This window comes from Callospermophilus lateralis, chromosome 7 (assembly GCF_048772815.1).
Source record: "Callospermophilus lateralis isolate mCalLat2 chromosome 7, mCalLat2.hap1, whole genome shotgun sequence".
Classification (NCBI taxonomy): domain Eukaryota; kingdom Metazoa; phylum Chordata; class Mammalia; order Rodentia; family Sciuridae; genus Callospermophilus; species Callospermophilus lateralis.
In genome coordinates this window covers 104,573,349-104,584,617 of record NC_135311.1, presented here as the reverse complement: position 1 = coordinate 104,584,617, position 11,269 = coordinate 104,573,349, and the positions used below count along the sequence as shown (strand labels likewise).

Below are 11,269 nucleotides of genomic sequence, written 5' to 3'. Positions count from 1 at the left end.
TCTTTTTAAATTTTTTATTTTTATTCATGTATCACAATGTTTATTAATAGTTGCAAGTATATAAAATGAGGACATGAACATGATTTGATAAATTAAGTAAACTGAATTTCAATACTATAATAAGAGGGACCAATTCAAATTCTCACCATTTGTTTCACAACCACAAAAACCACTATAAGGGCATTAACAATCTCTCAAAACTGATCAGTTTTGTGCAAGTAAATATGTAAAAATACGGACTGATTCACAAATTTGTGTGTCATCTTTGCGCAGGGGCCATGCCAATCTTCTCTATCATTCCAGTTTTAGTATATGTGCTGCCAAAGTGAACACTTAACTTTTTATTTTGAGACAGGGTCTTGCTAAGTTTTTGAAGCTGGACTGAAATATGCAAACCACCTGCGTCAGCCTCCCAAGTTGCTGGAAATACAGGCATCCACCATGGCACCAGACTAAAGAAGAATTTTCTCAGGATAATATTGGCACTATACAATTTTGCCTTACTAATTTTCAAGCTTAACCTCAAGTAAGTTACAACTGTCCTATTCATAAAATTATGTGAATTATACATCAGTAGGTAGGATAGAGGAAGTAAATTGTTTAAAGCATGAATTTAGTGTCAAAAAGACTTGACTCACATTCAACTCCTGGCTCTGCCTCTGAGAATCTGGGGAGGTTACTTAACCACTCCATCCCTCTGTGATAAAAAGTAGATTATAATCACTACTGCCTCACTGAACAGATTGTAAGGATAAAATGATAATAATTTATATGAAGTTTTTAGCACACAATAAGCATTTGAGAAGATTTTATATATATTAAGTATATATATTAAATTTGAAGTCAAATTTGATATATTAGGGATTGAACCCAGAGGCACTTTACCAGTGAGCCAGATCCCCAGCCCTATTTATTTATTTATTTATTTATTTATTTATTTATTTTTGAGACAGGCTCTCTCTAAGTTGCTTTGATCCTCACTGAGTTGCTGAGGCTGGTCTCAAACTTGCAATCCTGCCTCAGCCTCCTGTGGCACTGGGATTACAGGCATGTACCACCCCATCTGGCTTAGAAGATACTTTTTTAGTAGTAGCTTTAGTCAAACCAAAATGCACTGGGATCTGGAAAAAAAAATCTTCAACATTGAAGAATTGGATTCAAGAAAACAAGTTACTTCTGAAAGACTATTCATCTGAAATTCTATATAAAACAAATTGTCCCCATAATTAAATATTCATACAAAGACTACTGTGAATAGGTTTTTAAAAATTATTTAACAAGAGAAGATTCTGATTGGAATTTCAAAGGTGCATTAAAATTATCTCAGGCCCATAAAACAGCATTGAACTACATACATCCTGCAAACTCCTAGCTGGCCTCTTGGACTAGTTTTTAGACTACAGATTAAAATCCCCAAAAGAAGCTTGTAGAACAAGGGACTTATGAAGAGCAAATTAGTAGGCTTCTTTGCATTCCTATTCAATCATTTGACAAGCCAAGTTTTAGTACATACTATGCTAAGATCTCTACAAAGAAAAGGAGTTAGGAAAATAAAAAAGACTTGGTCCTACCCTCAAAGAGCACCCAGTCTGGAGAGGAAGACAGACAAATACAATGGTAATTATAAATGCAATAAAACAGTTAGGAGAAGATTAAGATGTCAGAAATGTGGGAACATACAGAAGGAATACATTCATATTGTGGGAACAGGGAAAGATTTCTTAATGAGACTGTGTATAAGTTGAAACCTGAAAACTAAATAGGAAGTACCTTGTTGAAGCAAGGGATAGACAGAAAAGGTCATATTCCAGGCAGAGGGAATAATGTTCACAAAAGGTCCATAAACAAAAATATGGAAAAATATGTAATTCAGGTGGTTTAGATTTTAGCTTATGAAGGTGCAAGGCTCGGGTAAGATTTAAACTGGCCTTGTGTATGCTAATAAAAAGTGATCTTTATCCTGGGGTTAATGTGGAGTCACTGAAAGACTCTAAGGGAGGGAAATAAAAATTCAAAATCATGTTATAGAAGGTTCACTTATTCATCATTGTACTTATTCATCATATTTTTCTTGCTTAGTTTCCGTAATTCCAGCCAGGGCAACTAAGCAAGAAAAATAAATAAAAGGCATCCAAATTGGAAAATAAAAAGTAAAACTATCTTTATTTGCAGATGAGATGACTTACGTATACAGACAACCCTAAGGAAACAAAAACAAAGCCTATTAGAATAAAAAATTAGAATAAACAAAATTCAGCAAGGTGCAAGACACAAGACAAATATACAAAAATCAATTATATTTCTGTACATTACAATAAACAGTCTGAACATGAAACTAAGAAATAAATTTCATCTATGTTAACATCAAAAAGAAAAAATAAACCAGGCATGGGGTTGTACTCACCTGTAATCCCAGCTACTTGGGAGGCTGAGGCAGGAGGATTGCAAGTTTAAGGCCAGCCTGGGCAACTAAGTGAGATCCTGTCTCAAAACTTAAAAAAAGAAAGAAAAGAAAAAATCAGAATAAACTTAGTAGAAGTGAATACTTACAACTGAAAACTATAAAACATTATAGTTTTATTATTATAAGACATTAAAAAGACAGATAAATGAAAAGACTTCCCACGTTCGTGAATTGGAAGACTTAAAATTGTTAAATTATTAATACTCCCCAAATTGATGTGCATATTCCATGCGATCTCTATCAGAACCCCTGCTAGCTTCCTTATAGAAATTGACAAGCTTATTCTAAAATTCATATGGAACTTCCAGAAACTCAGAATATCCAAAAAAAATATTGAAAATGAAGAACAAAGTTGGAGGACTCATACTTACTCATCTCAAACTTACTACAAAATAGTATCAAGATAGTATGGTACTGGCATAGAGACATCTAAATCAATAGAATAAGATTGAGAGTTTAAGAATAAACCCATATATAAATAGTCACATGATTTTCAACTATCCAAGATAATTCAACTAAGTTGCCAAGAACAGTCTTGTCAACAGATGATACTGATACAACTGGATAACCCCAGGTGAAAGAATGAAGTTGGATCACTACCTCATACAATATACAGAAACTAACTCAAAATGGATCAATGACCATTTTGACCATTGAACTATAAAATTCTTAAAAGACACCAAGAGTTACTTCACTACAAAATTCTAAGAAGAAAACATAGATGTAAATCTTCATCACCTTTTGATTTCTTAGATGTGACACCAAAAGCACAAAAGGAACAAAAAAGTCACATATCAGGTATGGTGGTGCATGCCTAAATCCCAGCAACTGGGGAGGCTGAGGCAGGAGGATTGCAAGTTTGAGGCCAGCCTCAGCAACTTAATGAGACCCTGTCTCAAAAAATTAAAAGGGGATGTAGCTTAGTGGGGGAGCACCCCTGGGTTCAATCCCCAGTACCATACAAAAAAAGTTAGAGTTAACATATGGCCCCCCAAATTCTATTCCTAGATACATAACCAAAAGAATAAAAAAAATATGTCTACACAAAAGTTTGTATATGACTGTTCACAGTTGTATTATTGAAAATAGCCCTAAGTGGAAACAACTCAAATGTCTATCAACTGATGAATAGATAAATATACTTTGATTTCCATACAATGGAGTGTTGTTCAGCAATAAAAAGAATGGGGTACTGATTCATAATACAACATGGATATACCTTTAAAACATTATGCTAAGTAAAAAAAAATTCAGAAATAAGTGCTGGGGTTGTAACTCAGTGGTAGAGCGCTTACCTAGCACATGTGAGGCACTGAGTTCCATCCTCAGCACCACATAAAAATAAATAAGTAAAATAAAGGTTTGTGTCTATCTAAAACTAAAAAAAAAAAAAAAAAAAATTAAATTCAGAAATAAAAGGACCCAAATTATATATTTACAGGAAATGTTCAGATAGGCAAATCCATAGACATAGAAAGTAGATATGTAGTTGCCTGGGGAAAAGGAGCTAGTTTAGGCTACAGAGTTATAGAAAGGGGTAAAAAGTTTCTTCTCAGAATGATGAAAATTTTCAACAATTAGATAATGGTGAGAGTTGTGCAACTCTGAATATGTTTAAAATCATGTGATTGCACACTTAATAAAAAACATAAGAGGGGGCTGGGGTTGTGACTCAGTGGTAGAATGCTCACCTAGCATGTGTGGGGCACTGGGTTCGATCCTCAACACCACATAAAAAATAAAATAAAGGTATTGTGTCCAACTACAACTAAAAAAAATATTTAAAAAAAAAACACAAGAAAGATCATCCTGGCTTTGTATAGAGGATGGGGCAGTGAGGTCAAGAGCTTTTTTGCTGGGGCCGGCAGGGAGGGGTTACCAGGGATTGAACTCAGGGCACTGAGCCACATCCCCAGCCCTATTTTGTATTTGATTTAGAGACAGGGTCTCACTGAGTTGCTTAGCACCTCTCTTTTGCTGAGGCTGGCTTTGGGTCTCACTGAGTTGCTTAGCACCTCTCTTTTGCTGAGGCTGGCTTTGAACTCACGATCCTCCTGCCTCAGCCTCCTCAGCTGCTGGGATTACAAGTATGTGCCACCATGCTGGCTCAAGGAGCCTTTAAAGAGATCTAAAGAAGAAATGTTGGGGCCAACACTGTAGCACAGTGATAGATCTAGAAGAGCTGATTGTAAGGATAGAAAAAGCATGGTACGTGCATAGTTAGAGACAAGAGCTTTAAAGGAAAACACACCTTAATTTCAAATCCAGCTCTGCCATTTAATAGGGTGGCAGGTAAGTTTCTTAATGATGTGAGATAAATTTTTTAACTTATCTAAACCTCCATTCCCTTTTCTATGAAATGAGGGTAATAAAAATATAATCTGCCTGATAGGGTTAACCAGAGGAATTGTTCATTACTTTAATAAATACTACTGAGTACCTACAATGTGCTGGACACTGCTCTAGGTACGAGAATATAGCAGTAAAAAAAAAAAAAAAAAAAAAACAGACAAAAATTTGCTCTGCCACATGCTTCTACCATGATGTGCTGCTCTACCGCAGACCAAAACAATAGGGCAAATAGATTATGGTCTGGAAACTTCTAAAATTGTGAGCCAGAACAATGCTTTCTCTTTAAAAATTGATTATGTCAGGCATTTGTTACAGTAATGAAAAGCTAACACATGAAGCCAATGCCTAAACACTTACTTGTAGGTAATAGTGAGGTTAAGGACCCTGCTAAGTAATTGAGCCCAGTTATTAGCATATTATGAAGTCATATTGGCTTCTGTGTTTTGATTAGTTTAAGGTTATTTTATTCTCCATCATGTACTTAGGTCATATTAAGGATTATTATGTCCCAGTGGCTCAAGGGGCTGAGGCAGGAGGATCACAAGTTTAAAGCCAGCTTCAGCAATTTTGCAAGGCCCTTAAGCAACTTAGCAAGACCCTGTCTCAAAAATAAATAAGTAAATAAATAAAAATAAAAAGGGTTGCAAATCTGGCTCAGTGGTTGAGTACCCTGGCACATCCCCCTCCCAAAAAAATCAAATATATATATCATAATAATCATATATATATATGATTATTATGTTTCACTGGGATTTTCTGATTGTCCTTTTAAAGATCACCTCCCCTGTATTCCAATGATAATACAGTGTCTTTCCAAAGATACATACCAATTCACTTTCTATCAAACTCTATCCTTCAATATTGATAGGAAATTCTAGAACATGACTCCACAGGAGTCTGAGGATACTACCAGAAAGAAGTTAGAAAACAGGTTGGATATGATCAGAATTATGCTTTTCAGGCATAGAACCAGTCGAAATGGGTAAGAGTTGAAGGTGAACAGTCTTACCAACCCAGGGAGAGGAAGACACAGGGGCACAGCTTCACATCTGAGGTGTCATAATTTTTTCAGGAACTCAAAATCAATATCAGTGATGAAGTCAATCTCTTTGCAAGCTGTATTTATTTATTTATTTGGCAATAGTGGGGACTGAACCTAGTGGGGATTCTAGATGTCTAGATGTCTACCTAGATGTCTACCTCTGAGTTACATTCCCAGCTCTTTTAAAAAATTTGTATGTGTGGGTGAGCCGGACACAGTGACACATGCCTGTAATCCTAGTGGCTCAGGAGGCTGAGGCAGGAGGATCACAAGTTCAAAGCCAGCTTCAGCAACTTAATGAGGACTTCAAGCAATTTAGTGAGACCCTATCTCAAAATAAAATATATAAAAGGTCTGGGGATGTGACTCAGTGGTATCAGCCCTATTTTGTATTTGATTTAGAGACAGGCTCTCACTGAGTTGCTTAGCATCTCTTTTGCTGAGGCTGGCTTTGAACTAATGATCCCCCTGCCTCATCATCCTGAACCCCCTGGGTTCAATCCCTGGTACCAAATTGTCTTGAGATATGCCTGGCTAGTTGCCCAAGGGGCCCCAAACTTGAAATCTTCATGCCTCAGCCTCCCAAGTACCTAGGATTATAGACATGCACCACCATACCCAGCTAAAAGCTGTATTTATGATGTCACTTGAAAATATCACTATCTTTGTCTTCACAGACTAACAAGATGAGTGTTTAAATCATTTCCTTCTCTATCTTGTCATTGTGGCTTTGATCAAGCTCCTTCCCTCCTCTGAGCTCAGGGTCCTGCCTTCAAAATTAAGGGGCTGTATTCAGCCTCCTTTCTAACGTGCTTTTCAACTCTGACATGTTCTAATCTTCTATTAACAGCTATTTTTTATTAAACTCATAATATGTATTGGCATTTTCCCAAGATATGTGATCCTTTCACTCAGTTACTCCTCTCCTCAAACTCTGTTATGAATTATGTTGGGCTTGTCTTTTGATATCCCTATGTAATAAGAATTTAAACACTTGGTTTAAAAAGTGGTGTACTGGCAGGAGCTTTATTTTCACCCAATACATTGGACTGGAAATCATGTAAAGGGCTTTGTTTTGTTCCAGCAGCCGAAACAATAAAACCATTAGAACCACATGCAGCATCATTTTGTACTGCCCTCAAGTGGTGGTGGCCCAGATGTCTTTTGCTGTTTGCAGTTTAAGGAATAAAACACGCCTTCAGAAGAGCTCATGATGTCTAGTGGTCACAGGAGTCACAGAGGACCTGAGGTAGAAAGGCCCTTAGAGGATATCTGATCTAGGCTTCTCTTTAAAAGAGGGATTGAGACTGTACTGGTTGTCATCAGAAAACAAATCTGTTTTAGCATTTTCTATCTTTTGTTGGAAAGCACAGGATGGGGTCTTGCTATGTTGCCCAGGCTGGTTTTAAGCTTGCAATCCTCCTGCCTGAGTCTCCTGAGTAACTGGCATTACAAGGGTGCACTACTGCACCCAACTAGTATCATCTATCTTTAAAGAGAGCTATCTTATGATTTAATGGCCTTGATACTTTCTCTGGTTCCATTTCTCTGCTCCTCTTCACAGCCATTTTTTTTTTCTGCCATTCTGGGGACCAAATCCAGGGCCTAGTGTATTCTGCAAGTTGTTCTACTTCTGAGCTACATCCCCAGCCCCACAGACAAAATTTTGAGAGTTATCTACATAGTGCTTCTATTTCTGTGCCTCCAATTTATGTTTTAACATTTTCCTTTGAAATAATTCCAAACATGTGGAAGAGTTGCACAAATATTACAAAGAACACCAGATGTACCAGAGCTTAACATTTTACCACATTCTTTGAGTGTGGATGTATGTGTACTTGTATGTACATGGTTGTATGTATTTTATGAACCATTTGAATTTATCCCAGATACCCTAAATATTTCAGTGTGTATATCTCAAAATAAGGATATTCTCTTTATATCTACATACCTACCAAGTATGACAATTGAATTTTGGAAACTTACATTTGATATAATCCTTATACATAGCCATATTCAAAGTTTACTAATTGGCCCAATAATGTTTCATACAGCAGGCCAACTCTCCATTTGGGTCTGATCCAGTGCTTAATCCAAATTATGCATTGCATTTAACTTTCATTACTTTTTAGTCTTCTTTAATCTAGAATTGTTCTCCAGTCTTTCCTCATTATTCATAATTTTCACGCTTTTAAAGCACAGTTCACAAACTCTGGAACCAATCTAGATGCCCTTCAAGAGATGAATAGGTAAAAAAAAAAAAGTGGCATATATACACAATGGAATATTACTCAGCAATAAAAGAGAATAAAATCATGGCATTTGCAGGTAAATGGATGGGAGTTTGAGAAGATAATGCTAAGTGAAGTTAGCTAATCCCAAAAAAACAAATGCCGAATGTTTTCTCTGATATAAGGAGGCTGATTCGTAGTGGGATAGGGAGCAGGAGCATGGGAGGAATAGATAAACTTTAGATAGGGCAGAGGGGTTGGAAAGGAAAGGCATGGGGTTATTAATGATGGTGGAATGTGATGATCATTATTATCCAAAGTACAAGTATGAAGACATGAATTGGTGTGAATATACTGTATAAACAACCAGAGATATGAAAAATTGTGCTCTACTTGTGTAATATGAATCATAATGCATTCTGCTGTCATATATAAATTTAAAAATAAATTTTAAAAAAAGAATACTTGCCAGGTATCATATAGATTTTTCCATTTAGCTTTGTCCTATGTTTCTGCTTGATTAAGTTTGCATTTTCTTTTTGGGGGAGGTGGCAGGTTGAAACACTAACTATATTTATTTATTTATTTTAAAGCTGTACTGGGGATTGAACCCAGTCTCTCTAGCGCTGAACTACATCCTAGTCCTTTTTTTATTTTTTTAAATATATTTTAGTTGTTCATGGACCTTTATTTAATTTATTTATATGAGCTGCTGAGAATCAAACCCAGTGCCTCACACTGCTAAGCAGGTGCTCTTCCACTGAGCTACAACTCCAGTCCCCAGTTCTTTTTTATTTTGAGACAGGGTCTCACTAAGTTGCAGAGGCTGTACTCCAATTTGGGATCCTCCTGTCTCAGCCACCTGAGTCACTGGGGTTACAGGGTTGCCCCACTGTGCCTCTTGAGGTAGTATCTTTCTCAGTGCATCATACAAGGAGAAACACCATGTCCTTTGGGCCCATTATTAATTGTGTTCACTTTGATCAGGTGGGTGGTATTTGCCAGGTTTCTCACCATAAAGTTAGCATTTTCTGTTATGTAAATAATGAGTAATGAGTGGAAAGGTATAAATATCCCATTCCTCTTCAAACTTTTGCCCAACCTTCATGGATAACTCTTGTCTCAATCAATTACTATGATAGTTGCAAAACTGAGATTTTCTAACTTCATCATTTCATATGTATTTTGAGGGAATACTGGGGATTGAACTCCGGGCACTCAGCCACTGAGCCACATTCCCAGCCCTAATTTTGTATTTGATTTACAGATAGGGTCTCACTGAGTTGCTTAGTACCTCGTTTTTGCTGAGGCTGGCTTTGAACTCACAACCCTCCTGCCTCAGCCTCCCAAGCTGCTGGGATTATAGGTGTACACCACTGTGCACAGCTCATGTGCATTTTTTAGTTGGCATTCTACTATGAGATCTTTCCATTCTCTCTTATTTATTTACATATTGCTGGGAGCCATCAGCCAAGATGCTGGGAGCCATCAGCCAAGTAGGTATGACAATCTCCTTGCCAGCTTACTCCCATGCTGTCTGTGGAAGGACTTCTGAAAGGTGACCTTGCTCAAGGACTAGGGCAGTTTAGCATAATAGGAGAGTAGGGTGTTCCCCCTTTAGAATAGGGCAGTTTAGCCTAATAGGAGATTAGGGTGTTCCCCCTTTAGAATAGGGCGTATCCTGCTGCTGAGTTCCTCTTGAGTGCTTAGGGTCAAACGTATATTTTGGGAGACAAAAGCCCATACAGAGTGGATTTGGGCAGAGTAGTGGATTTGGGAGAAGTGGATTTGGGCAGAGAACGTGGATTCCCCCAGAACGTGTTTGTAGACGGCCGGTGTGAGTTCGGGAATAAAGAATTGCTGTTTGAATCTACAAGCTGTGTGGAGACTCGTGATTTGTGCCCAGCTAGAGACTGCGGCAACATATTATATTCAACTTGTTTCAGGGTTGGCTAATGAGAGCCCTGCCAAGCCGGTTTCTGTGTCTTTTTTTTTTTCCTTCTTTTTCCATGCACTCTACCCTTGGGGTACACCCACCAGTCCCTACCCCTTTTCTTAGACAGCATCTCTCTAAGTTGCCCAAGCTGTCCTCAAACTTGTGATCCTCCTGCCTCAGCCTCTGGAGTTGATGGGATTATAGGCATGTGCCACCATGTTCAGCTTGACTTCTGTGTACTTTTGATGTGTCCTCATCAATTTTTTTAACACTTCCTATTTTCTCATAGAAGATGTTCCAGTCATGCTATATATTCATGGGCTATTTCTGGAAATCAGCCATTTCTCCAATGAGATTCCCTTGTAGCGGGGGAATGCTATTTAGAAACCAAGATGTGGGCACCAGATATGCTCATTGCTACTGGGTATAATTGCTTCTAAGCCCTTTTAATAAACAGAGCCAAGGGGGAAAACAGCAATTTAATTTATGTAACTATTTTTAATCATGAATTCATTACTGACACCTCTAATTCCAATTCTACACCACAGGGGTCTTTATTTGCACTTCCCTTTTCCCACAGTGAGAGCTCAGGCTCCCAATAACATCTGTGTCTTTTTCATTTACTCAGTGTTATAATGCACACAAAATAGTTTCCTCGTGGCTATAATCATTCCACTACCAAAAATAACACACTAAATAAGGTTCAAGATTTCTTTACAATTTTGTTTTTAGAATAAAGTTGTGTATTGAAAGTACTGTATTCAGAAGTATTTGATTTTTTTTTCTTTTCCTCCAGAGTGATTGCATTAGATATTTTAATTAATTTATTTCTGTTGATATTTGCTTTTAGGATTCCTTCCATTCTCCTTGATTTAATATTCATGTTTGAACTGTCCCCAAATTCAAATCTATGCAAAAAGTATATGGGTTGCTTCGCAAATTTGTGTGTCATCTCTTTGTAGGTATCATGCCCATTTTCTGTGCATTGTTCCAATATTGGCATATGTGCTGTCAAAGCAAGCACACCTCTAATTTATTCTTCAAACTATTCAATTCTTTTTAAAAAAATATTTTGGTTTTTTTAGTTGTAGTTGGACACAATAGCTTTATTTTATTTATTTATTTTTATGTGGTGCTGAGGATCTAACCCAGCGCCCCACACGTGCTAAGCAAGCGTTCTACCACTGAGCCACAACCCCAGCCCCCAAGCTATTCAATTCTTATTTGAGCCCCCCACTTACTGA

At 37.3% G+C, this 11,269-nt stretch overlaps 2 non-coding genes across 2 annotated transcripts; both read right to left on the bottom strand.

The window, feature by feature from the left end:
• Positions 1–228: 228 nt before the first annotated feature.
• LOC143405419 (U6 spliceosomal RNA) lies at positions 229–333 on the bottom strand. The gene has a single exon (XR_013092116.1). It is a non-coding gene; the product is annotated as a U6 spliceosomal RNA (small nuclear RNA).
• Positions 334–10,942: 10,609 nt separating this feature from the next.
• Positions 10,943–11,049, bottom strand: LOC143405304 (U6 spliceosomal RNA). The gene has a single exon (XR_013092022.1). It is a non-coding gene; the product is annotated as a U6 spliceosomal RNA (small nuclear RNA).
• Positions 11,050–11,269: the final 220 nt, after the last annotated feature.